Source organism: Lutra lutra, chromosome 3 (assembly GCF_902655055.1).
Source record: "Lutra lutra chromosome 3, mLutLut1.2, whole genome shotgun sequence".
NCBI lineage: Eukaryota > Metazoa > Chordata > Mammalia > Carnivora > Mustelidae > Lutra > Lutra lutra.
The window spans coordinates 63851269-63877275 of NC_062280.1; the positions used below are offsets into that span (position 1 = coordinate 63851269).

The following is a 26007-nucleotide window of genomic DNA, read 5'->3' on the forward strand; positions in this document are numbered from 1 at the left end:
AAAGTGCTATTTAAGTGGACCCCCGAATGAGGTGAGAAGCCTTCCGCTCAATGCTATTTAGAATGCCTCTCAACTAAATGTTTCCTAATTAACTAATTAATGCTCAGAACACACCTGCAGTACTGTTAGTACTATTCCATCATTCTTTCTAAATTATAAACACATTAAGCTTTTATGTGGAGTAATCAATAAATGACAACACTGAAAATAAATCCAGGAATCCGTGTCTAAAGTACCTGGAAATGACCAGTCGTAGACTGTCCTCCCCTAACCCCATTCTTCATATGCCTATGAAATTCATGCCCCAGAATTTAAGGGGTCTAGTGCATTCTGATCTTGAGCTTTTATAATGGGGCCATAAGGAGACAGAAAAGGATAAACATTTAAGAAAAACACAGGATAGGTGTACCAGATAAAATTCATGGCACCCAGCTGAATTTGAATTTCAGATTAACCCGGACCTATAAAAAGAAACTGGCAACTTTTCTGGAGCACGTTCCAGAAGAATAGAGCCTTTTTCCTACAAGATGGTGGGGGACTCAAATGAGATGCACGCTGAGGGACAACAAGGGAGAGATACTGCCCATTTCATAGCTGAAAGCCTGCAACTCTGACAGGATACCAAAGCAGCAATCAAATCATGAGCCAGCAAAAGTAAGCTGACATACCACCTCTGCACATGTGCAATTGTTTGTTGGTTATTATATAGATGGTTTTCTACAAACTAAGAATGAAAAGGCCTTACACTGTACAGATATTTTTTAAAAAATGTATTTTCAGCCTAGGCATGTCATTCAAGTTCAGCACACATATCTAACTTTTCATATACTCTTATTTTACCCTGCTCATTTAAATGATACTACTAATCAGTAGTTAGGGCTAGAAATGACTACATTTACTACCTGGGGACCCAGAACAGTCTTAACGTCTAATTAACAAGTCTAAAGTTTTCAACAATAAGTTCTAAATCATCCCTAACTCATTCGCTTTTACATCCCACAGCTTTTCTCTTTCTTCCTTTCTTTCTTTCTCTTTCTTTCTTTCTTTCTTTCTTTCTTTCTTTCTTTCTTTCTCTCTTATCCAAATTATCACAATAGTCTCCTAATTTTTAGGTTTACAGTTTCTTTTCCTCCTATCTATGGGCTACATATTCATCAGAGTGGCAAATGGAAACTGATCACATCACTTCTCTAAGTCATCAATGACTCTCCCAGGGCTTATGAGATTAACCCCCAAGAGTCTTTCCTAAAGGGTTCCAGCCTCATTCCGGGCAATTCACCCCCACCCACCTATCCAAGACTCTGGCTTCTTCAAGAGCCTAAGGACCACTTCCGTAAGTCTGCAAAGCAGCTACTCTCATCATGATTTGACATCTTATTCATCTTTCTACTCTCAATATTTAGCCTAATGGGGCACATAGTAGGTAGTCAATCAACATTGATTCATTGCTATATACTCTTTTCTCTTTTCCTTACTTTAGAAAGAAGGGAACAGAAAACATGAGGAAAGTCTCAAAACTGAAAAGGAAAAAAAGTCACAAAGTTATCTAATGTGTTTTCTACTTCCCTTTTGCATTTATTACTTTCTATGCAATTAATTTTATTTATTTCAATTTCTATATTGAGCCAGATGTTGTACTTACTGACTGAGCACTTTCTCCTCATCTTATAATTTAGGAATATTAAACATTCTCAGTGGCCAGAGGAAATTAAAATATTGTCAAATCTGCAAATTAGAATATCTCCACTACACTTTAAATTAGGGCACAACTTTACCAAACACTCTAAGTAGATATTGGCAGTAATGTTCTGTAGGCACCTAGGGAAACTATATCTATAAAAATGTTTCAAATTAACATGCTAGGTCGGCTATATTTTCAGTTGAAAGCCTTTCTACTCTTGGTTCATAGTCTTGACTCTTAACTTGCGGTGCTTTAGCTAAACCATCTCTAGGCACCAAAAACATTTATAGAATGAGTAGTTTTGATTAGGACATCTCTGTAAAATTCCTTTCAGAATGAAAATTGTATTCCATTTTTCCTGCATGTGTAATTTATAGGTAATTTGAGTATGTTACATAATCACAGAGATTACCAAACAGGCTAGTAAGGATGCCCCTTAGGCACTCCATATTCATTCTTCTCTGGCCTTTGACTGTGACAACTCCCTTTGTGTGTAACAGCCCCACCACTTGGTCTCATGAAATCAGACATCTCTATGCGTATGCCTCAGCAGCAGAAAACCCAATAAAATTAGAGCTGCCTTCATCTCTGCTGACTTTGAAGGTTTAGAAACTTCAGAAAATAGGGAGAAATTTTGATCTGGGTAGTAGGAATTAGCATGTATAGAAGTGTGCTCAGGAATTCACTAATGAAAATATTTAAATGACAGTTATTTTTGATCACTTCTTTAACTGTGCTTCCTATTATCTTGGACACATCAGATTAATCTCTCAGGGACTCAGTATAAAATAAGGAGGTAGACCACAATCTTTGAAGACTCCTTCAATCTAGTCATCTAAGACTCCATGATTCTAAACACATTCTCTGTCAGTCATTTTGAGATTGCTTGCTGAGGGTCACCAAGGAAAAAGTGAAGGGTTATTCATAGCTTAAAAAGAACAAAATGAATGCATGCATTACCCCCAGTGGGTTTGTAGCAAGTATATTAATACATGAGGGGCATTATATTATTAATCAAATACAGTTATAACAAAACATGAGAAACGGGAATTTCTAGAACTTTAAATATAATCAAGGTTAATGCTATTCAATGTGACATTTCTTTATGACTAAATTGTCTTTAAACATTATTTTTAACAAAAAAAAGAAAGCTTAAGGCTAAGAGAAATTTTCATTAACACACACACAAATATACTTTTTCTAATTACATATTTGAGACATATATTTAAGTGAAAAACATAACTTGGGAACACAGAATGTTTAAAAAATAACCTAAAACATAAAGAACAGTAATATAAAACAAAAACAGTATGGGGGATGAGCAAGTCAGAAATATTTCCTTTGTAATGTGTTAGCAACCACACAAGTACTTCATGGTTTCCAGAAGATCATGAACTGCATAAATCTCGTCATGAAAAAATGTCTTCCTGTGACTGAACTGAGGGATTTAGAGATGATACATGTCAAAGGTAAAAATGTGTTCCTTTTTCAAGCAAGGGAGATGGGTCACATGATGCTGTTCTATTGCAACATCTTCATGGCTCCCTTGCCAAAGGACTGATGTATATTTAATCACTTTATCTAATGGATGTGATTTCTCAAGTCACAGTTACCCATTAGGAAAGCTCTTGCTCTGGTTCAGCTCAGCAATCTGATTACATTTCCTGACTTTGTGGTTTCAGAGAGGCAGAGGTAGTGGAGAATTCCCTGGCTGACCCATCTGTCTTTGCTATGGACAAATGAATACAACATGATCGTCCAAGTCATTAGGGTTGGGGGTTGGGTAGAAAAAATATGTAGATTCACAGTGTCCAAACCTTTTGAGCCAGGTGCCCATATGGTTAACTTTAATCAAAAAGAACAGACCTAGGATTTTTTTTTTTAAATGCCTTATCCTTCTTGATTGAAATAGGAAAAAATCCCATTTGAAAGTTTTTTTTTTTTTTAAGATTTTATTTATTTATCTGAGAGAGAGACAGTGAGAGAGAGCATGAGCGAGAAGGTCAGAGAGAGAGAAGCAGACTCCCCGAGTAGCCGGGAGCCCGATGCGGGACTCGATCCCGGGACTCCAGGATCATGACCTGAGCCGAAGGCAGTCGTCCAACCAACTGAGCCACCCAGGCGTCCCCCATTTGAAAGTTTTAAATAATTACTATGAAACACACCATCAATGTATCTGATGCCATCTAAGAGTATGTTTTATGCAAAAGAACACAGTAACACTTGAGAAGCCTTTTTAAAAAATTTCAGTATAGTATGATATGGTGTTTTGTTTTGTTTCTTTTGTTTTGTTTTACTGTTTTAAGACATCGTAAAACAAATCTGAGGGCTAAGCAATGTTAGAAATACTCTTTTCCACTGTCCACCTTCTTCAGGCTATTCTCTAAGGAACGCATACAATGTAATGAGCACTGGGTATTATATGCAAATGATGAATCACTAAATTCTACCCCTGAAACGAACAATACAGTATATGTTAACTAAAACAAAGAATTAAAAAAAAAGAGAGAAAGTAATGTTGAAACTATACTTGGCTTGGCTAAAAAATAAAACTTATACACGTAAGAAGGGGAAAAAAATGCTAACTCAGAAGACTGGTAAGTTTTTTTATCATAATTTAATGGAGTATCATTTTTACACAGCCCTACTTAAGATAGCTTAAAAGAAAATGTAAAACAGATAAATCCATACCGATTTAATGATGTACTTTTAAAGACTGCCCTACTCAACAAATATTTACATGGTTGGTAAATGAATTATTTTATTGAGACAAGAAATAGAGCATATAAAATATGATCTAAACAAGAAGTAAAGTTCAAAAAGTGAAATACCACAGCAAATTAATGATAGTGATAAATTAAAAACATGAACCTACCTTTAAGAGCAGAGTACAGCACAACTAAAACTAAGAAACCAAATAATTGCATTAGCAAGGGCCTTATTTCTCATTGTGAAATATAGCAGTATTTAGGAAAGCAATCTTCAATGATAAAATATTAACCATTAACTAAAAAACACATATCATGTTTATTTTTAAATCATCTTCATTAGAATTTTAACAAATTCTTTAAAAATTCTGATTTGAATTTGTTAAGTTTTCACCTTGGCTATAACACCATAAAGTATTCTCCAAATCCTGACCAAGGTACAATTGCTCTACTATTGTAAGGAGCTATTGAGACTTTCATGTTAATTAAACTTGAAAAACGGGAAGAAATTCCAAGCAGAACCTATTTTAGGAATCCCCGTGTTCCACCTGAAAGGGTTCTCCAGGGTTCCGTGCTGCTGCATTCTATTGCCCCCATCAGTTGGAAACTGGGTGTCATTTCTGTGCCACATTAGGAGTTTTCTTTTTTTAAAGATTTTTTTTTTTTTTTTTTTTGACAGAGAGAGAGATCACAAGTAGGCAGAGGCAGGCAGAGAGAGAGGTGGGGAAGCAGGCTCCCTGCTGAGCAGAGAGTCAGATTCAGGGCTCGATCCCAGGACCCTGAGACCATGACCTGAGCCAAAGGCAGAGGCTTAACCCACTGAGCCATCCAGGCACCCCAGGAGTTTTCAATTTAGGAGCATTAGGAGTTGTTAGAACAACAAATTGTTTCCCTATACCAAGATTTAAAACTTTTTAAGGACGTATCTTCCCATTTTATCTGTTTTTCTTACTGAAGCACCGCAAGATTTCTTGTGGGTGGGGGGGACCCCAGCTATGCTATAGAAACTGCTTTAAAACACTTGGTTGGGTAGTATTGAGGAAGTTTAGTTCAATTATAGAATGTTCATTCAGTGCATGGGAGATTCTATTTTTACAATAGGAAATTTGATGATTTTCCCCTGTTTAAAAAAAAAAAAATCCTCTAGCTCTCCACTGCCTACAGGATAACCTGCCCTGTGTGTGGTCTGGCTCAGAAAGCTTTTCCTAACCTGGGGCTGACAGCCTCTTTGCTTTCACTCTTCACTGTCTACATTCCAGCTGCATCACTCTCATTTCATCTCCCCAAAGGGCAACCAGATTATTTTATGATCCCTTCTCATGATGTTCCCTCTCTCCAGTTTCAACTATCCTGATCACCTGATTACTTCTCTTTGAATATTCAGTTCTACATCTCTTCTCTGAAGACATTTGACTTCATCTCCTCTCTCCCTCCATCAAATATAAATTAGCTCTTCATCAGCTTCTCCTCTCATCCTGCCTCCTTTGGGTACCCAACTGCCCCAGAAAGCAAAGGTTTTGCCTTGTCTTGTCTTGTTTTGTCTTTCTTTCTTTCTCTTTCTTTCTTTCTTTTTCTTTCTTTCTTTCCTTCCTTCCTTCCTTCCTTTCTTTCTTTCTTTCTTTCTTTCTTTCTTTCTTTCTTTCTTTCTTTCTTTCTTTTTCTTTCTTTCTTTCTTTCCTTCTTCCTTTCTTTTTATCATAGCTGCAGTAATGCTTCATTTCTTTCATTAGTCTCCATGCCTGTCTTCTTCAACTAGACTCTAAGCTCCCTAGATAGGAAACTTATCCTAGGCATCTTTTAATTATATTTATTTTTTTACAATGTTTATGAATCTTTATGAGGACTTTATTTTATTTTTATTTAAATTCTAGTTAGTTAATATATAGTGTAATTTTAGTTTCAGAAGTAGAATTACACAGAACACCCAGTGTTCAACACAATAAGTAGCCTCCTTTATCCCCATCAACGATCTACCCCATCCCCCACCAACCTCTCTCCATCACCCCTAGTCTGTTCTCTATCATCAAGAGTCTTATGGTTTGTTTCCCTCTCTCTTCCCCCACCCCATATATTCATCTGTTTTGTTTCTTAAATTACACATATGAATGAAATCATATGGTATTTTCTTTCTTGGACAGACATATTTCCTTTAGCATAATACACTTAATACACTCTAGCTCCCTTCACGTCCTTGCAAATGGTTAAGATTTTCATTGGTTTTGATGGCTGAGTAATATTCCACCACAGCTTCTTTATCCATTCATCAGTTCATGGACATTTCACCTCTTTCCATAGTTTGGCTATTGTTGAGAACGCTGCTATAAACATCAGAGTGCATGTGCCCCTTTGAATCAGTATTTTTGTATCCTTTGGATATATTACCTAGTAGAGCAATTGCTGGATCATAGGGTAGTCCTATTTGTAACTTTTTGAGGAACCTCCATATGGTTTTCTAGAGTGACTGCACCAGTTTGTACTTAGGCATCTTTTATTACTAATATGTATCATGATATTTAGACATCATAGAAACCTGTTAAATGCTTGATGAATGACAACTTCTCTTAACCCAAATTCTCAAAGAAGTGTAAACATCTTGTCTTTAAGATAACACAAGATGTGTAAGCAAACTTCAATTATTACTTAACTAAATTACTTAATATTTTTTAATATTTGAAAGCATCTTCAAATACTTAAAATATTAATATTTTAATATTAATATTAAAATAACTGATGATAACTATCATCAACTTTATATCAGAAACATTCTTAAAAATTCAAGGCATCTCAATTTTTCTTCTTCTCATTTGAAAAATTAAAACATATCAGAAACAAAAGAATTCCTAACCTTATGTGTAGCTTAACATGTGTAAGAAATATACAAGTTTTGCAATAATAGTCTGTTCCTCATTTTAATGACACTAACATAAAAACTACTGACTATGTCTTTGGGTTTAATCAAAGGAGCATTCTTTCAACCATCAACAATAAAGTTAAAAGTTCGATCAGATGGATGAGAAGGGAGATCAATATGGTGGACACACCTAATTAAACTTTAAAATTCTATAATTTTGAAGTACACTAGTCTTAGCAAAAGTTAAAAAGCCATTAGAAGTGTTTTTCCATTTCACTAGTGCTTAAGCCTCTCAAAACTGCAAATACTTTATGAAGTGTATGTTTGATTAGGGACAAATCACCAAACATCTGGATCTCTAACAAAGTAATAACTTAATTGTTTTAGAAATTCAGGCAGATATAATAGTAGATTGTTGGTTAATTCTTTTTTTTAGATTTTATTTATTTATTTGTCAGAGAGAGAGAGCACAAGCAGGGGGGGTGGCAAAGGGAAAGGGAGAAGGGGGCTTCCCACTGAGCAAGGAGCACAACGTAGGATGCCATCCCAGGATCCTGGGATCATGTCTGAGTGAAAGACAGAGGTTTAACTGACTGAGCCACCCAGACGCCCATTGTTGATTAGTTCTAATTTAAATTTTGCCATTAAATAATGTAGTTTATTTAAAATTTGTAGGTCAAATGATATAGAAAAGATTTCATTATCATTATCTCCAAGGCACAATCCTCTCTAGAAAGTTGTGCATATAATTAATTTGGGGTTATTAATATAGTTAAATATAAATATAGCAAATTCTCATTGTCAGAAAATACTGAAAAACATAGACACTAAAATAAAATTAACCTGTTTGGAGAAAGTTACTCCTGTTATTTTGAGGTATTTGTCTTTTTATGTACATACATTTGGCCAAAATGCTTTCCAGAAATGCTATAAAAATCTATGTTCTCTATAGCAATATTTAGGCATATTTTTTTCCATACCTAAACAATATTAAGTATAGCATTTTAAAAATGCTTCCCAACTTGATAGAGAAAATATATTTTTTTAAATGTACATTCCATGGAACATTTCTGTTTCTCCTTTGATAAATCTGTCTATTTTCTTGGTCCTTTTTCTACTGGTGTATCCATTATTTTCTTCTTTTGATAAGGGGTCTCTATGCTAAGAATATTGATCCCTTTTCACAAAAGTCTCTATTTTTTGCCAGTTTGTCATTTTCAAATTTTTGTGTTTGGTAAACCTGGTTTTTAAAAATAAATAAAAATATATAATTACTACTTAAAAGAACTATACAGCTACTTCCTAATTGAAATAGTCTCACTTTTGTACATCTATATCTTTTCATAGTATAAAAGCAGAGTTTTTATTTTCAAGATCTATTTCTGGGAAGCACAGGACAGGAATAAGATTGTCACACAATCTCTGGAGTCTTATCTGAGACTGGGAGAGGTTACTAGTTTTACCTCAAATGGAACCATCTAAACTTTTCCTCTTCTCTTTTCTCTGTATTTGAGTAACACACCTCCTCATATCTTCTGTACTCTAATTTCTGAATTTGTGATTTTGAATAGCGAAATGTCTTTAATTCATACGACACTGAAGAAAGCGAATAATAATATTATATATTTTTATTACTCATTATAGTTTGCAAAACACTTTTACATACATCATTCGTTCATTCAAATTCACTCCAGACATATTCTTGAGGACTTATCATTTGATTACAATCCTAAGCTTCAGAGCAGAAGTACCTCCAAGAACAGAACACCATTAAGTTGAATAGTTGGGCCAAAATGGCCAGTTTATGACTCTCATTTTTTCCCTAAATAGCATTCTTATATTTATTGTTGAGAATAAATATAGACATGAAACTCAGAAATATGTATAAAGAAAAGTAATTCTCCCTCTCTCTCTTGTTTCCCAGCTACCTAGATCCCTACCCTGGGAGGAACTGCTGGTACCATTCCCTTGTGTATACATCTATGTGTTTTTATAAACACATAGACACCTATTAATTTTTCTTTCCACATAAATAATACCCAGTACACGCATTGCTTTACGTTTTGCATTTATCACTTAAAAATATAACCTGGAAATATTTCTGTATTAGTATGTATAGACCCACCCCCTCTTTTTACAACAGTTTCATAAATTCCTATTTGCATAGATATGCCAAAATTATTTAGCCATTCCTCCTTGCAGAGCATTTAGGTTGTGTCCCAAAGCCACAATGATTATCTTCTCATACATAGCCTCCCAATATGAAATTATATTTGTGAGATAAATACCTGTTGGTAAAATCTCTGGGTCATAATTATATCTGCATTTTTAATTTGGAGAAGATCATATTGCCAAGATAATTTTCATAGAGGTTTTATCAATTTATGCTCCCCATAAACAATATGTCAGGGATTGTCTGCACACACCCTCAACACGGTGTTTTATAAAAAAATTTTTCACTTTTGCTATTTTAAGAAGTGGGAAATGATAACTTCCTATTGTTTCAGTTTGCATTTTTTCTTATGAGGAAAGTTGGGGATCTTTGTATATCCTTAAAATGTGCTTCTGTGAACTCTCTGTATATAGCCTTCATCCATTTTTATAATGGGCTATTATTCTGTTCTTATTAACTGAGGAACTCTGAATGTAATAATAAAATTAGCTCTCTTCTCTAGTATAAGACGCAAATATTTTTATCACTTTGCTGCTTTTTATTTTTTTAGTTTATGGTAGATTTCACCCTTTGAAGCATTTACTATTTTATTAAAGTGAATTCAACAATGCTTTCTCTAAATGACTATTGTTTATACATTACCTTAGGAAAAAAATTTCTACTTTTTTGAAAAAAATTTCTTTTGAAAAAAATTCTACATGTTTTCTTCTAATTTTTTAAAAAGATTTTATTTATTTCTTTTAGAGAGGGAAAGCAGGGGGAGGGACAGGAGACTGAGAGGATCTCAAGCAGACTCCCCACCGAGCATGGAGCCCGATGCAGGGCTTGATCTCATGACCCTGAGATCATGACCTGAGCAGAAATCCAGAGTCTGACACTAAACTAACTAAGCCACCTAGGTGCCCCATCTACACGTTTTCTTTAGGTAAGGCTTCTTTTTCTTTGTGATTTATATTTTATATTTTAAATATTTGATTCATCTAATAGGTATCTTGGGTTAAGCTATGAAGTAATGATCTGAATTTATCTTTATCTCAACCAGGCAGGTACATGGGACTCCTTAGGACAATCTAGCTGAAGCTGACGTTATAGCAGACCAAAACTAAATGAACAAGGCCAGTCAGAACCATGTGATACACAGAGGAGATATCCCAGACTGGTTCTAACCAAAGGGTTATCCACAGAATAATGAACATCCAGTTGCCCTAATGATACTCATTAACTAATAGTTCCTCCCACCTATTTGGATGCCATTTATAATTCTCATATGATTATGTCTATTTCTGGACATTACAGTTTCTATATATTTTATCAATATCACAGCATTTTAATTATTCTAGTTTTATAAGATATTTTAATATTTAATGGGGTTAACCTTATCAGGAATTGCTCTTTCTTGTGTATATTGTCCTAGATAACTAGACTTGTGTTACCTAATTTCAGAAATCCTACTTTTATTTTCATCGGGATGCAGTAGTTTATAAGTTAACTTAAAAAGAACTGCCATCTTTCTATGCTGTAACTCCTTTTCTTAACACCTTCTCTTTAGATCATAAATACAAAGTATACCAACATAATAAGAAAAATGGGCTGAGCTGGCTACTCACTTTAGAGCCTCAAATGTTAAGTACATCATCTCTAAATTAAATACAATAATTAATGAAGTAACCAATCATTTAATTCCTGACTGCTGAATGCTTATCATTGCATTCTTCATGTTTAGCACCACGGTAAACATATTAATAAATTCTTTAAATAACATTACTTCTTAGAGATGAATAATTTAGGGGATGACAATGACTTGTCTAATCACCTCAAAAAAGTAGTTCAATATTCCATGTCCTAAAATCACTCAAAGAGTTTTTCTGAAATTTTATAGTATTTTAAAAATTGATATGATAAAAAAAAAAACAACTTAAGGTGTGTAGGTGATTTTATAGTATGGGTTGCAGATGGATATTTAGGGATTTATTTCAAGACTCTTAGATGAAGAAAATTATTAAAACACTGTGATCTGGGTCTTTCACAACACACTATAATGATTATTTATATTATACCTTAAGACAGAACTCATCTCTATTCGTAGGTTTACAAAATATAGTTTTCCTCAGGTTTATAAGAAATTAATGTTTATAACTCAAGAAGTGGGGGGACTTTTCCTGTTGGGGAAATGATGTTTATTGTCAATGATTGCTGGCATATCCGGAATTGTTAACAGCAAAATTCATGTTGTTCCATCTACACATGATGTATGAAGAAAGAAAGGATAATGTTTCTTAACCCATTATTAAATTAAATTAAATTAAACCCATATTAAATCTTCTCTATTATTCAGAATTAACCATTTCCTGAGAGCCCAGATCATCACTAACTTAACCTCTGAGGTCACTAAAATATGGCTGCAGAAGAGGTTGTAGAAGAAAGTATTTACAAAGTGTTACATAAAGAGTGCATTTCCACTCCTTGATTTTGCATGGATCCACCTCACCCAAAACATCAACATGGTTTAGGAGAAAGGGCATAACAGCTTTGGTGCCAAGCAGATTTAGGTTTGAATCCCATGATCATAACACCCAAGGAGCTCTGTGACATATGCAAATTCTTCATAAATGAAGCAGAGAAAATATCCAACTTACAAGAGTATTAGGAAGAACAGACACAGTTTCTATAGCTACCACAGTGCCTAGGCTAAATAAATATTACCAATATTATCATCTCTCCCCATATATACCATAATTTTTTAAATGATAAACCATGAATTAGTGGATAAAAGTAAAACCTCATTAAAATTTTAAGGGGTGAATATTTGCTGCTTATGTTGTATTTCATTTTCCTAACCTGTTTGTAGCTTTAATCTAAAATCTAGATCTGCAGTAAAATAAGAAGACAGCATAATAAATTGTTAATTTTGTGGCTGCAGAGTGAGAGAGCCCTCAAATCTCACCTCTTTGACTTACTTGTGTCTGTAGGTAAGTTAATTAACCTTTGTAATAAATCTTGGTATCCGCATCATAAATTAACAGGGCTGAATATGATTATTCTATAAGGATATCCCTATCCTATGGGAAAAAATAAGACACTGCAATTTAATTATTACGCATATTTCCTGGTACACTGTGTGTAATATATTCTAACCATTATTACTAGTGATTTTTATCAACTTTCTTACAAATTGATTTTGCTTATCTAAATGTTCTTAAGAATAGAGAACAAAGGGGCGCCTGGGTGGCTCAGTGGGTTAAAGTCTCTGCCTTCCACTCAGGTCATGATGCCAGGGTCCTGGGATCAAGCCCCACATCGTGCTCTCTGCTCAGTGGGGAGCGTGTTTTCTCCTCTTTCTCTGCCTGCCTCTCTGCCTACTTGTGATCTCTGTCTGTCAAATAAATAAAATCTTTAAAAAAAAAAAAGAATGGAGAACAAATTTGGTGACTTCATAATAGATAAAGTTTCGTATTACATATACAGGACCTTTTCTTCTTAAACATGTTTATTTCAACTTCAGATATTTTAAACAAAAGAAAACCATGATTATTGCAAAACCAGAGCTACACTGCTTTCTACCAACAGATGGCGCTATGTATCACACCCAGCCATTTAGCTGCTACCAACATAAGGCTCCTAAGTCCATGCAGTGCAAGCAGAATGTGTGTATTGTTCTTAAGTGGTGATGAAATTATTAAATCCATCAGACTTGTTAAATGCAAACACACTGGGAGTGTGTGATATCTGAAATAAAAGTAGAAATAATAAAATAGTTGAAAATGTAAGAAAATAAGGAATATGGCAAATTCATAAAAGATTAGTCATCTGACAGTAAAAATGATTCTTTAGGACTGAGCAGCATCATGTGATGGTTAAAAGTGATGAGCCTAGGTCATATCCAGCAAAATACAAAGAAACATTATTTTAAGAAACAAAAAGAAAAGGGGCGTCTGGGTGGCTCAGTGGGTTAAAGCCTCTGCCTTCAGCTGAGGTCATGATCCCAGGGTCCTGGGATCAAGCCCAGCATCAGGCTCTCTGCTCAGCAGGGGGCCTGCTTCCTCCTCTCTCTCTCTCTCTGCCTGCCTGTCTACTTGTGATCTCTGTCTGTCAGATAAATAAATAAAACCTTAAAAAAAAAAGAAAAAGAAAAAAACCCATTCTAGCATGGGTGAGAGGATTTCCTTCATCAGAAACTTAATTGACAAAGCAAGAGAAAGCTAGGTATACATTTAAGAAGGTAAAACCCAAGCATAGTGACAGCTGTTGATGAAATATTCCTGGCAGCCCAGGAATGCTTCAACAGCGAAAGGCCCTTTAATTCAGTATCAGAAAAAGTGAATTAAGTTGTATGCATGCCAAGGGTTTCTCTGGAATATCTGTGGACCTCATCAAGAAAAATTGTCATCTACTTATAAGGTGTTTGGTGGAGACATTCCTTTAGAGTATATATCAGCAGGGAGAAGGAGGTACTATGGGATAAGTAACATAAATTCACAAACAAGTCTTTTGCAAACAAGTATGTTCACCAACAGAGGAGCTTCCATGTTTCATATTTCTCTACTCCCTCTTGAAATCAGAGGCTCAGATTATGGTGAGGCATTCGGTAGCTGTGAACTTAATCTTGGAATATGATGAAATAACACATAATAATGTTCAAAATGTATTCTCTTTTGAGGTTGTTGTTACTGTTTGAAAGACAGAAGATGAGGGCATGGCTATTTTTTTAACGGGGTTAATTAAATGTATGAAAGCATTTCTTACTTTTCACCATTTTGAGACATGATTTTCAGAATCAAATTCCAGATTAGACAGAGTGAATCAAATTCCAGATTAGACAGCAGCCACAGAGTGACAAGTAAATTGGAAGAAAATAATTCCTATCCTTCCTCAAATTTATATTCCAATACATATGTGACCAGAAGACTTGGATTCTGAGATGAGTATTAAGGTAAAAAGAGTCTAAAATAATTCAAAGGCAAAATTACTTAATTTTTATTTATAGGCTTTACTCCTTTTATTATTCTAATTAATGCACTGAACTGTTTATAAGCAAAAAGATGTTCATATATCATATTTTCATGAAATGTAAACCATACTTCAGTGACCTTGAGTTGTCATAAATAGTCACCATTTTTCATTTGCTGGTAGCTACCCAAGGGGAAAAGGTTGTGCCTATGGGATTTAACCTCCACAAGGACTATCAAATGGAACAAAAAATATTTGTGGTTCAAACTCTAACCTTCAAACTTCAGTTCTCAGTAGCAAACTCTCCAAAAACACTTCAAGCAAAGTTGATTGAAAAATTAGTATCTTCAAAACAATTAAGGAATAGAGGACAGATTTTTAAACTTGTTTTATTTAAACAAAGATAAAAAGTGATTTTTTCCTTAATGTCATTGATTTACTAAATACTTAAGAAAAAAGATAGTCTTTCTTTTTCATTCATTTGCCCATTTGTTTACTCACTCAAGTATTATGTAGTACTCTGTGTAAAACATTGTTCTAGGGTTGGAGGAGATTTAACTGTAGCAAAACAGAATTCTTGCTCTACTTAATCAAACCATCTAATACTGAGAATTGTAATATAAACAGTCCTTGAATTTATTAACTAGTTAGCAAGAATCAGAATTCCTAGACTATACAGGAAGGGACAAAACCCAAATAGTTTTCAGTACTGGGACTGGTCAAAAGAATGAATAAACCCAATCAGCAGACGAATATGGTATTCTTTCTATATCAGGAATCTCCCAAAGTTGCTAGCATATTCTTCCAATAATTCAAGGACTTTAATCCTAGCATACAAGATTAAAAAAATGAAATGAGGGGGCTATTGAAAGGTAAGGTAAATACTCACAGTAAGGAATATTTACCTTACTCTGAGTAAGTGAGGAATGCGTAAGGAATATTTGAACTAAAAAAACCAGACCTCTAGGAGTGGTGCCTGGGTGGTGCAGTGGGTTAAGCCTCCAACTTTTGGTTTCAGCTCAGGTCACGACCTAGGTCTTGCTCTCAGGATTATGAGATGGAGCCCCATGTGGGCTCCATGCTCAGTACACAGTCTGGTTGGGACTGTCTCTACCCCTCCCCTCTGTGTGCGTGCACTCTCGAGTGCGTGCTCTCTCTGTCTCTAAGATAAATAAGTAAAATCTTAAAAAGAAAAGAAAAGAAAAGAAAAGAAAACAGATCTCTGCAAAAGAAAGGTGAAGGAGAGTTGGAGACTCTTAGACTCTATAATGTCTATGGGAATTGGGGGTAAAAAATGGATCCAATGGATCACAGTCCTAAATATAAGAGCTAAATCTATAAAACTAAAGAAAGCATAAGAAACTATCTTTAAAACATTGGATTTGGCAATGTTTTCTTGGATATGGCACCAAAAGTATAAGTAACAAAAGAACCAAGACAGATACACTGGACGTCATCAAAATTAAAAACTGGTGTGTCAAAGAATACTGTCAGAGAGTGAAAAGGCAATGCAGAGAATGGATAAAATATTTGCAAATCATATACCTGAAAAGAAATTAATATCCACAATATATAAAGGATTCCCAAAACTTAACAACAAAAACAAATAACTGTTAAAAAATGGGCAAAGATCTTCAACAGACATTTCTTCAAGGAAGATGTACAAGAGGACAATATGCACAATGAAATGATACTCAACTTCACTAATCATTACAGAAAAGTAAATTAAAACCACAATGAGATACCATTTGACACCCAGGAGGACTATCGCTATTTAAAAAAAGAAAAAAAATAAATGTTAGCGAGAGTATGGAGAAATTGAAACCCTTATCCATTGCTGGTGGGAATGTAAAATAGTGCAGCTGATGTGGAAAATGGCATGGCAGTTCTACAAAAAATTAAACAGAATTATCATATGATCCAGCAAATTCCCTTGTGGGTATATTATATACCCATGAAATTTAAAGCAGGGATGCAATCAGATATTTGTCTTCCAAAGTTCACAACGATATCATTATTCATAATAACCAAAGTATAAAAGCATCTCAAACGTCCATCCGCTGATGAATGGATGAACAAAATGCGATCTATACATACAATGAAATACCAGGCGGCCTTCCAAAAAAGGAAGGAAATTCTGACATAGGACACAACATCTATGAACCTTAAAAATATTATGCTCAGTGAAATAAGCCAGACAGAAAAGAACAATTATTACATGATTCCACTTACACAAGGTACCTAGAATAATCAAATTCATGGGTAAAGAGAGTAGAATGGTGATTACCAGTGACAGGGGTGGGGGGAGCAAGGTAACGTGTTATAGTTTAATGGGTACAGAGTTTCAGTGTAGAACGATGAAAAAGTCCTGGAGAAGGACGGTGGTGATGGTTGAAAAACAATGTGGATGTACTTAATGTCCCTGAATTACACACTTAGTAATGGTTAAAGGGCAAATTTCATGTTATAAATACTGTACCACATTTTTTTTATTTCACAAGAATTTGCTGAAAACTGTAAGGAAGAGAGAGTCAGGAGAATACCAAAGTCATAGCAGTTAGCAGGGGGTCAAGCTTGACAGGATGTAAGTGTGCTTCCCTCGTATCTACTTTGCTAGGCAATACTCCTCTCCATGCAGTAGAACTATTTCATAAGAAATCGTACAGCAGATACAAAAAAAAAAAAAACCCAATCAAAATATGTAAAATATTACTATATTCTCACCATGTTTTAGTTTCCTGAATTTAAACATTTAAAGATACTTGCATTTGTAACCTCTGTCATGTTAGCTCTTTTGCCCTCAAATGATAATCAGGGCTTCTAAGACTCTAATTTATTGCAGATGGGAAGAGACTATAAGACATTTACATATAAATCACAAAGAAATGGCAAGAAGATTAATTTTATATGGAAATTAGGAATTTCCAGAATATTTGTTTGCATTGTGTGGTACCTAAATTCAGAACAGGATCCCCCCCCCCCCCCCCGCCGCAAAAAAAAAAAGGCACAATTCACCTCCTCCAAAGTTTGTCCCATGCTGGTCACTGAAGCATTTGCTCATTATACAGACCTCTAGGCAGTGACACAATCTTTCCCAAATTAAGAAAAGTCCCACACCTTCTACTACTTTCTACCTCGCTCTCCATACTTCAGCCACACTGACTTCCTTGCTTTTCCATAAACACATCAAATATGCCTCAGACTGGTGCAAATGCCGCTCCTTGTGCCCGGCATGATTTTCCTGTTGCTGCCTCAGCTCCCTCATTTCCCCACCTTCTTCAGATCTCTGCTCAAATATCACCTCTGAAAGGTTTTTCTAACACCCTTATTAAATAACGCCTCCTTCCCTCAATTCTCTCTGTCCCGCAGTATGTTTCTCCACAGCGGACAGAGTGGGTTCTGTTTATTGACTCACTATCTGTCTCAAAACCAGCATGAAACCTCCATGTTCTGTTCACCATTACACCCTGCGGCAGTGCCTGAGTAGCTACTCCGTAAATACCTGCTAAAGGACGCATCGCAGCTCAATTGCGGAAACGGAAATGCTGAGAACAGTGATGCTGAGTTTGGAGAGCCGACCTGGAGCCACTCAGCCTCCCTTTACTGCTACCCTTGGGATCTCTGCCAGCCTCTTCCTCCCCACAAACCTCAATGGCACTGATACCAGTTTGGATGCCAACTCCTGACCTACACATTTTGGAGGCCAACCGGATAGAGCTTAATGATTGATCACCAGCTCCAGACAAATCAGTTGGAAATTTTAGTTTTAACTTTTTTTTTTCCTTTTACTGTTGGACCGCAGCCCACTTCTTAAGCAAATCCTCCAAACTCTCATTTTTAGGAGAGGATCAGGGTGTCAGTCTCTGTAGGACATCAAATTGAGTACATGTTAAAACATTTTGGCTCTTTCATGCAAAGAAAGCTAAATACTGTCATCTAGAATTGATGAATCCAAACTGTGCCAAAAAAAATAAGCAGGAGTGCTATTCCTTTCCCGAGTAAGAAATAAGAAGTATGACTCTTTCATCCTGACCTAGTAATCATAAAAATCCAGGCCTGAGAAGTCTAAATTACTAACTCATCTTATCTTTCCCACATACTTAGAAAGTAAGTTTCAGTGAAAAGGAGCGATTTGTAATGAGTTAAACATATATTTGCATAATAAATATGATTCATTTCATCAGCAAATCTGTCTCGAGAATGACTGCATATGAGGCACCATGCAAGGATGCCAATATGAACAAGATATGGTCTCTAACACTTCAAACTTTAACAGTCTAGTGGACAAGCTGCTGACCAACAACCATTAGAACTCAGATATATCATAGAACTCAAGGCTTCAACTGTCATGTTTATACACCCCCCTCAAAGTACAGTATCTAAGTAGACACTAAATATTTAAAGAAGATCATGTGCATTAGAAAATTACATATAATACAAAGTAAATTAATTTTCCAAACATGTTTTAAAACCCTTCAGAGTAAACACCTTGAATCATTAATGTTAAACACTTTAATCGACAAATCATTGTCTCTGGGACAATATAAGTACTATGATTTAGATTACATCTGAGTATATCAATTTAGGGTACTAAAAATATTTGTATTCCTCTAATTAAAAATGTCTGTATTCTCAATTTCTAGGACATAAGAACTTCAGATGAACACTATCTTCTTCTTTCCTAACCCTGCATAAAGTCACTTTGCTTTCTCTACTTGTCCACCCCCTAACACCCAGGATCTCAGAAATGGCTTCATTCCCTCTTTCTTCATTTCTTCAGTCATGAGGCTGAATGAACTTTGCCTAGACATTTCACACTCCTATCCCTTTTTAAAGGCACTAGTCCTTTTCTTTCAAACTCTTGTCTATGTTGGGAAAGTTCCTTTGATTTCCTCAAAATAAAACAAGCAAAACATTCTAATCATGGCCAAGTCAGAGCAACACAATAACATCGCTAGACCAGGAAATCAAAGTCACTCAACCTTTAAAACGACCTGAAAAATACTTTAAATGTTTTGGTACGTTTCATAATATCATAATGTTTTCAAACTTCCATTTAAATTTCAACTCTGGTTTAACACAAATACACTACCCAAGAATCAATATTCAAGATGAACATTTAAACAATCTTCAGTCTGTCTTATTCTCTAGTGTTGTAATTACATAGTTTGCTTTCATTGCAAATGGAGATTACTTCAGCTCCTTTACGGATTGAAAAGACTTCAGTCCTTGGTAATGTAAGTACTAGGTATATTAGGGGGGAGGGTATGTACAACAGCATTCATAGGATAAACACAATTTTGTTGCCTCTAAAAAGAGTGTGCACGTTCCTTGGGTTAGTGATCACTCAAGTCTTTGGGAAGGTTAACTAACTTCTGAGTCTTAGTGTTTTCAACTCCAAAATGGGGTTGCAAAGATTTAAAAGAAGCATTTGAAGATCCCTAATGAACTACCTGGCAAAAATGAGAGCTCCATATTTGAGGCTGTTAAATTAATGTATTACTAGTAATCTTAGCAATATGCGAATGGTGCTGCTACCCATATTCTTCTTTATGACAGTGTACCTGTTCATATATTCATTTTCTGTCTTCATAATGTTGCCACAACCCACCTCTTGCAATGCACAGTCTACTGGCTTTGTAACTAAGGAAGAATTATGGATTGCTAAAGAAAACAATAAATAAAACCAACTCAATTATTACCCTTGGTCTGAGGATTTCCTTTACAAGATTCTGGTTTTTGTTAATGATCACCAATGAAATAAAGTAAGTGGCCATATTGGCAAATATTTCCTTCAGGCTCAAACATCTTATTTGTTGATTTAAAAATTCAGAGTTACACTCCCGATGATTAAAGTACTAGAGTAAGTTTGATTTTACACATAAGTGAGAAATTGCATGATATGCTCCTTAAAAAAATTCCTATCAAAGTAGGTAGTTTTAAGATGCATTATTAGGATATCCGGCAGGTCACCTCCACTGAACTGCTCTCTACTAATGAAAAATTCTGACGGATCGGGTTTAAAAACAGAAAGAAAACATAACTGGATAGTTAACAAATTCTTGAGTTTTAGACACCTCTTTCATGTTTTCCTACTTATAAGTTTTTAGATACTTCAAACAATTTGTAATAACTTATTACTGACAACTTTACCAACAGAGATTTCAAAATGGAATGATCCTATTAGAGATGTATAACTAGAACTGTCTTTAAAAATAGGATTAAAAATAAATGTAACAAAAGTGCACTTTAAATGCTATACCATTTGTATTCAAAACAGAATACATTTGATTATAAGATACTGTTACCAAATATCGTACCACATTAATACACCTCATCATATGTGAGACACTGAAATGGCTTTTTTGTAAACCTAATTTGTATGGAACCTCTTAGAAGCAGACACTTCCAATCCTACAAATAATGAAGTTGCATTTGAGAAAAAGTATTTGGCAAAGACTGCATATAGAGCAAGACAAGTATCTAGAAAAACACATTTTAACTACACTAACAGGAATACAAATTTATTCCTCTATATTTTTAACCCTTTATAAAAACATTTTATAAATATTCTAAAATGTAGTAAGGGGACGATATGGATTTTTAAGGATGTCTCGCATAACAATCCTATAAACATTCATTCCCGAAAGTCTATCAGATGATCTCATGAGATTGCAAGAACCTTGTTCCCACTTGACCCTTGAGGACTATTTCTCTTCTCTCTACATGAATTACCATGAGCCGAGTTTGTCCCAGATAACGAGAATATGTGTTATGTTAAGGGGGAAAAAAATCATCGTTTAAACTTTGTTGTATTTTATTCCATGAAAGGATCATCTATAAAGATTAGTCCCATGATACCCATCTACATGGAATACTAATTTTATATCGTTATCCAGAGAAAGCAAAGGAAGGCATAATTTACCAACAAAATATTCTATGTATCTTATGCAAAATATACATATAGTTAATAAGCTATCCTTACCCTAAACCCTGAATGGTCGCTTGTCCATTGGACTCGATAGAATAATCATTTAATGGAGTTAAATCAATAAATAAAAGGATATTTCTATATCATACAACATTTTTCTCATTTTCCCCTGTTTTATTTTTTTTGTACGGATTTTAATATCTATCATTTACCTCTTTTTTGAATTTCTAATTATAGGCTCTCAGGAAGAGGAAAATAATTACTTAGATTCTAAGATACACAGTTTATGAGCAACTAGTATAGTTGACAGATATTACATCTAGAAAAATCACCCCTATTTTTTTAAAAAATAATCAGATGACACAGGATGTCTAGTTTGGCATGTAACACACAAAAATTTCATTAAAATTCTCTACAGAAATGTTTTGTGATTATTTTTTAATGCATCTGTCTAATCCTATTATCCTTCTTTAGGAGCTCTATTTTCTAATTATTTGTGTTAATGGTTTGACCAAAGAGTGGAGCAAAATTTGTATTACTTGCATATATATCAAATGTTCAGAAGGTGATATGTAGAGAAGAGAAAAAGGGATAGAAAAAGAGCATACACTGCAGAGCAGAGATGGTAGGTTAATGACATTGTAAATGTATTTACTCCCTCTAAATTTCAAAGTGAACAATCGGGTGCAATTAGTTTTATTGTGTTTTGATAAATGATTCAGAAAGCTTTGTAACGGGGGTATAGCTCAGTGGTAGAGCATCTGACTGCAGAAAGCTTTGTAAAAAATCCAAGGAGACATTTTAAAGAAATTTATAATCAGTAATAGCAGTCTCTCAAACACTTGACACAACAAAAGGAAATCATAAAATGAATAGCAAGAAATTAAAATTAAAGAAATTGTATATTTTAATAATAATATATGGCATTTTTGGCTCCCTGTTATATCACTTTAAAAATCCAAAGGTAACCTATTTCCTGTATAAAAGAAGCAATAACAGTATGTTTTCCCTTAAAATAGAGTTGTTATTCTAAAGACAAAAGAAGAAAGAACTGTCCCTGGTGTGGCTAGAAAGATACCAAATAATTCAACTGTATATATAATGTCAACTCAAATTTGTCTGTGGTAGATTATGTTTATTGGCACTGTCCAAGGCATTCCCACCTCTTGTCCCTCTTTATCGTGGTCTGGCATTTTTCCTCACTTCCCAGAAGAGTTTTGTTCCTCCAAAGTTTATTCTACCTTTGGCTGCCAAGAGCTGATGGCTTTCCCTGTTGCCTAAATCCATTTCCTTCCAGCTGTACATAGGGGGCGGGGAAGAGCCAGTTAAACCTTCAATGAAGAAATTTTGCTTTGCAGGATGGCAAGATACCAAAACTGTTCTCTCACATTCTACAAAAGTAGTGTACCCACATTCTGTGAGTGCTCTTCCATAAATCCTCAAATGAAAATTACTTTCATACAATCTTATAATATCCATTTTACTATGACATTGCCATCTCAAGTGGTATTCTAGCTTACATAGCTCTGAAGAAGAAAGCTATAATACCTCTATGTAAGAATAATTAGCTAATTTGTGACATATAAAACAGGGGGCCATCTTCAATTAGTACACAAGGGCAGTCCCACTCATAATAACCACAATGTGCCACCTTAGTAGCAAATTTAACAAAATCCCTGGTGACAAGTCATGAAATAATTTAGTCCTTCCAGAAGAAATATGATTGCAAATTCTTTACAAGAAAAAAAGCCGGTCACTTGCTAGATAAAAAATATCAAAGTTCTTTGCCTAACTGAAAGATAGATTTTCAACCACATGTTAATACCAAAAATGTTTAGTATTTTTAAATACAGACTCAAAAAAAAAAAAAATGGGTGGACTTATTGCCATATGAAGTATGTATACCTGTATAAATTCTAGTATAAATTGATACTATCACTAAGCAGCATGAATTTTGAAGCCTCCTTTCCTTCGCACCCTACAATAGCGATAGATCTTCATGGATTAGCCCACAGTCTCTCTCTGAACCTTCCCGAGTGGACACTTTGGATTTGTGAGATAATTTGTCCCTTGAACCTGGAGTAAAAACCAACTTGGATGGTGCTGGCACGGGATCTATGGCCTCAGCCTCATTTGAACATCCTTCCAACGACTGAACTCATTCAAGTATCCATATTTATTACAAAACAATATTTTAAATTTAGTGATTACTGAAAGACCCTCAAAACTAATTAAACCTAATAAGAATTAAACCTAATAAGGTCATCATTGCATGTTAGAAGTCACTCATATAAAAGTCACTGTTCGCCTATGCACTCTAACTTTCCTTCCAAATATATTTTAATCCAGTTGTGGTTACTGCTTTCCTAAGAATATGCTATAATCTACTTACCTTTGAACACCTTATTGCCTACACTGCTGAAAGATGGGGATATATCCCAGGGTATTTTACTTCCTCAAAATCACAGTACAGAGTTGTAAATGTACCAGATGCTCAGCAAAAAAGAAATTGAAACATAAAATGCAGAAATTGACTGGGTTGATGCACTTTATGGTGAAAGAAGTCAGATCTTTGTACTTTTTATTTACATAAATAGTTAGGAAACCCCTCCCTCCACTACTTCATGCCAGGGTCTGTTCTGAACACTGGGCCAACACTAAAGACTTAGTCTCTGTTCCTTTAGAGCTTTCACTATTCAAATACAAAAAATATCTGCATGCTATAATAAGCACCAGGAAACAAACAAGTACCAAGAAGGAGACTAACAGGTGACAATCTACTTTTGACAGGTGATCAAGAATGATCACCTGAGGAAGAGAATTTTGAGCTGAGATGTAAAGTTTGAGAAGGAGCTAGCCATTCAAAGAGTGAAAGGAACTGTCCACACACTGGGAACAGCATTAAAAGGGCCTTACGGGGTGAAATTATTCGCTGTGTTACAGGTACTAAAAGACCAGTGTGACTGGAGCCTATAAATGCCAGGGATGGATTCAGTGGGGTTATAAAGAAGGGCCAGATCAAAGAGAGCTGTATCCTAACAGAAGGAATTTGTTGTTGATTGATTTCTATGTTTCTGCATTTATTTCTTTTTTTTTCTATGCAGTTAGCTAATGAATGCTTTTAAGGAGAGTCATGATGGTATTGCTGTGTATGGAGAGTGAATCATGAGGGAGGAAACTATGGAAGTAGAGAGACTAACAGGAAGCCTATAGCAGAAATCCAGGTAAATTATGATGGTGGTTTGAACTAATTTACTGGCATAGTAGACACAGAGAACAAGGCAAAAGAGATATATCTGAGAAGTATAAATGGATAGAGATATATTTGGAATAGAAAACTGATGGATCTAAATCTGGACCAGCTATGGATGAAATGCTATCTTGAGGAAGAGAGAGAGCAGTAACATTTGGATGGTGAAGCCATTTATTCAGATGTTAGAGACTGGAGGGGAAGATCTAAGACAGTTTTAGAGAAAATCATAATCATACCATCATGAGATTTAGAAAGATCCATTTACATTAATAAACTTTAAGCTCCTCAGCAAAGTCATGCCTTAGATTAGCAAAATACCAAATAAATCCTTCCAGCATATCACATTCTTTCATGCATCTACTAGGAATAGAAATTAGATAAATGTTAATTTCTACCATTAATGTAAAATGCAGTGTCTATTTTTTTTTTCTTGCCACAAAGAAAGTGGTTTGGTCAGACTGAATACAGTGAATAAGACCTCACTGGTTCCACCCCTGAATTTCTTTTTCTTTGCTGCCAAAACTCACCTCAGCAACAGATAGCAAAAACACAGAAGCACTACCACTGGAGGGTTCCCATGATTATTTCCTGGCCCTAGGGGACACAATGAGGCATAAGGATGCTCTTGGCCAAGAGCCAGACCTGACTCATCTTTCTTCTGTAGACTCATCAAGGTACCCAGTTAGCCCTGCCTTAAACCATAGGAATCATGGCGTACTGTATACTGAACCTCTGTAAAAATACATCACTGTGTCCCATGATTGCACAATGGTTCACTTCCAAAAGGGAACCTCCAATAGACAGGTAATTAAACAAAATGCAAAAACTTCTCTTAAGCAAAACTATTACCAGTTGACTAAATCAAAGGCACACTCTCCCTTATACCAAATGTCATATTTTGTCTAGCATTCTGTGAATAAGCTATTCTAACTATCATGATAACTTCATACATGAAAATCAGGTAAGACTAGTTTTGAATAATCAATAAAAATTTTTAAATCCTATTTACCACAGCTTCTAAGAAAGTGATTTCTAGTTTAATTATTTTTAAAAATGGATAAAGAATTTGAAGATTTTTCCCAAAAAATTGACTATTTAACCATTGCACTGGTTTGCAGATTATATATAGCTAGGTTTTATTGTGTTAAAGCAAAAATCATGAAAATGTATTTTATATTTTCAAAAGAAAGAAAGAAAGAAAAACAATGTCTTCCTCCTGGCCACTGGGAAGGAGAAAAAAAAAATAGAAGAGAGCAATAATTGTATTTCTGAAAAGAAATGAACCTCCCAAAATTGACATACAGAAACTGAAAATCCACCATTCTTTCAAAAGCCTGTGTTGATTTGATCTTTATCTTTGATCTTTGTCTTATTGAAATTATTAAAGTTAGCTTTTTAGTACCCCCCACCAAGCTTCTCAGATAAAAAATTGTCCTTAGCTTCAGAGGAAATAAATATTACTA

General features: G+C 34.9%; 1 protein-coding gene across 1 annotated transcript in view; it reads right to left on the reverse strand.

Moving 5' to 3' along the window:
• LOC125095498 (sodium channel protein type 3 subunit alpha) overlaps positions 1-26007 on the reverse strand; it is a 1188574-nt gene that overhangs the window by 1161500 nt on the left and 1067 nt on the right. The gene's annotated exons all lie outside the window — the stretch shown is intronic.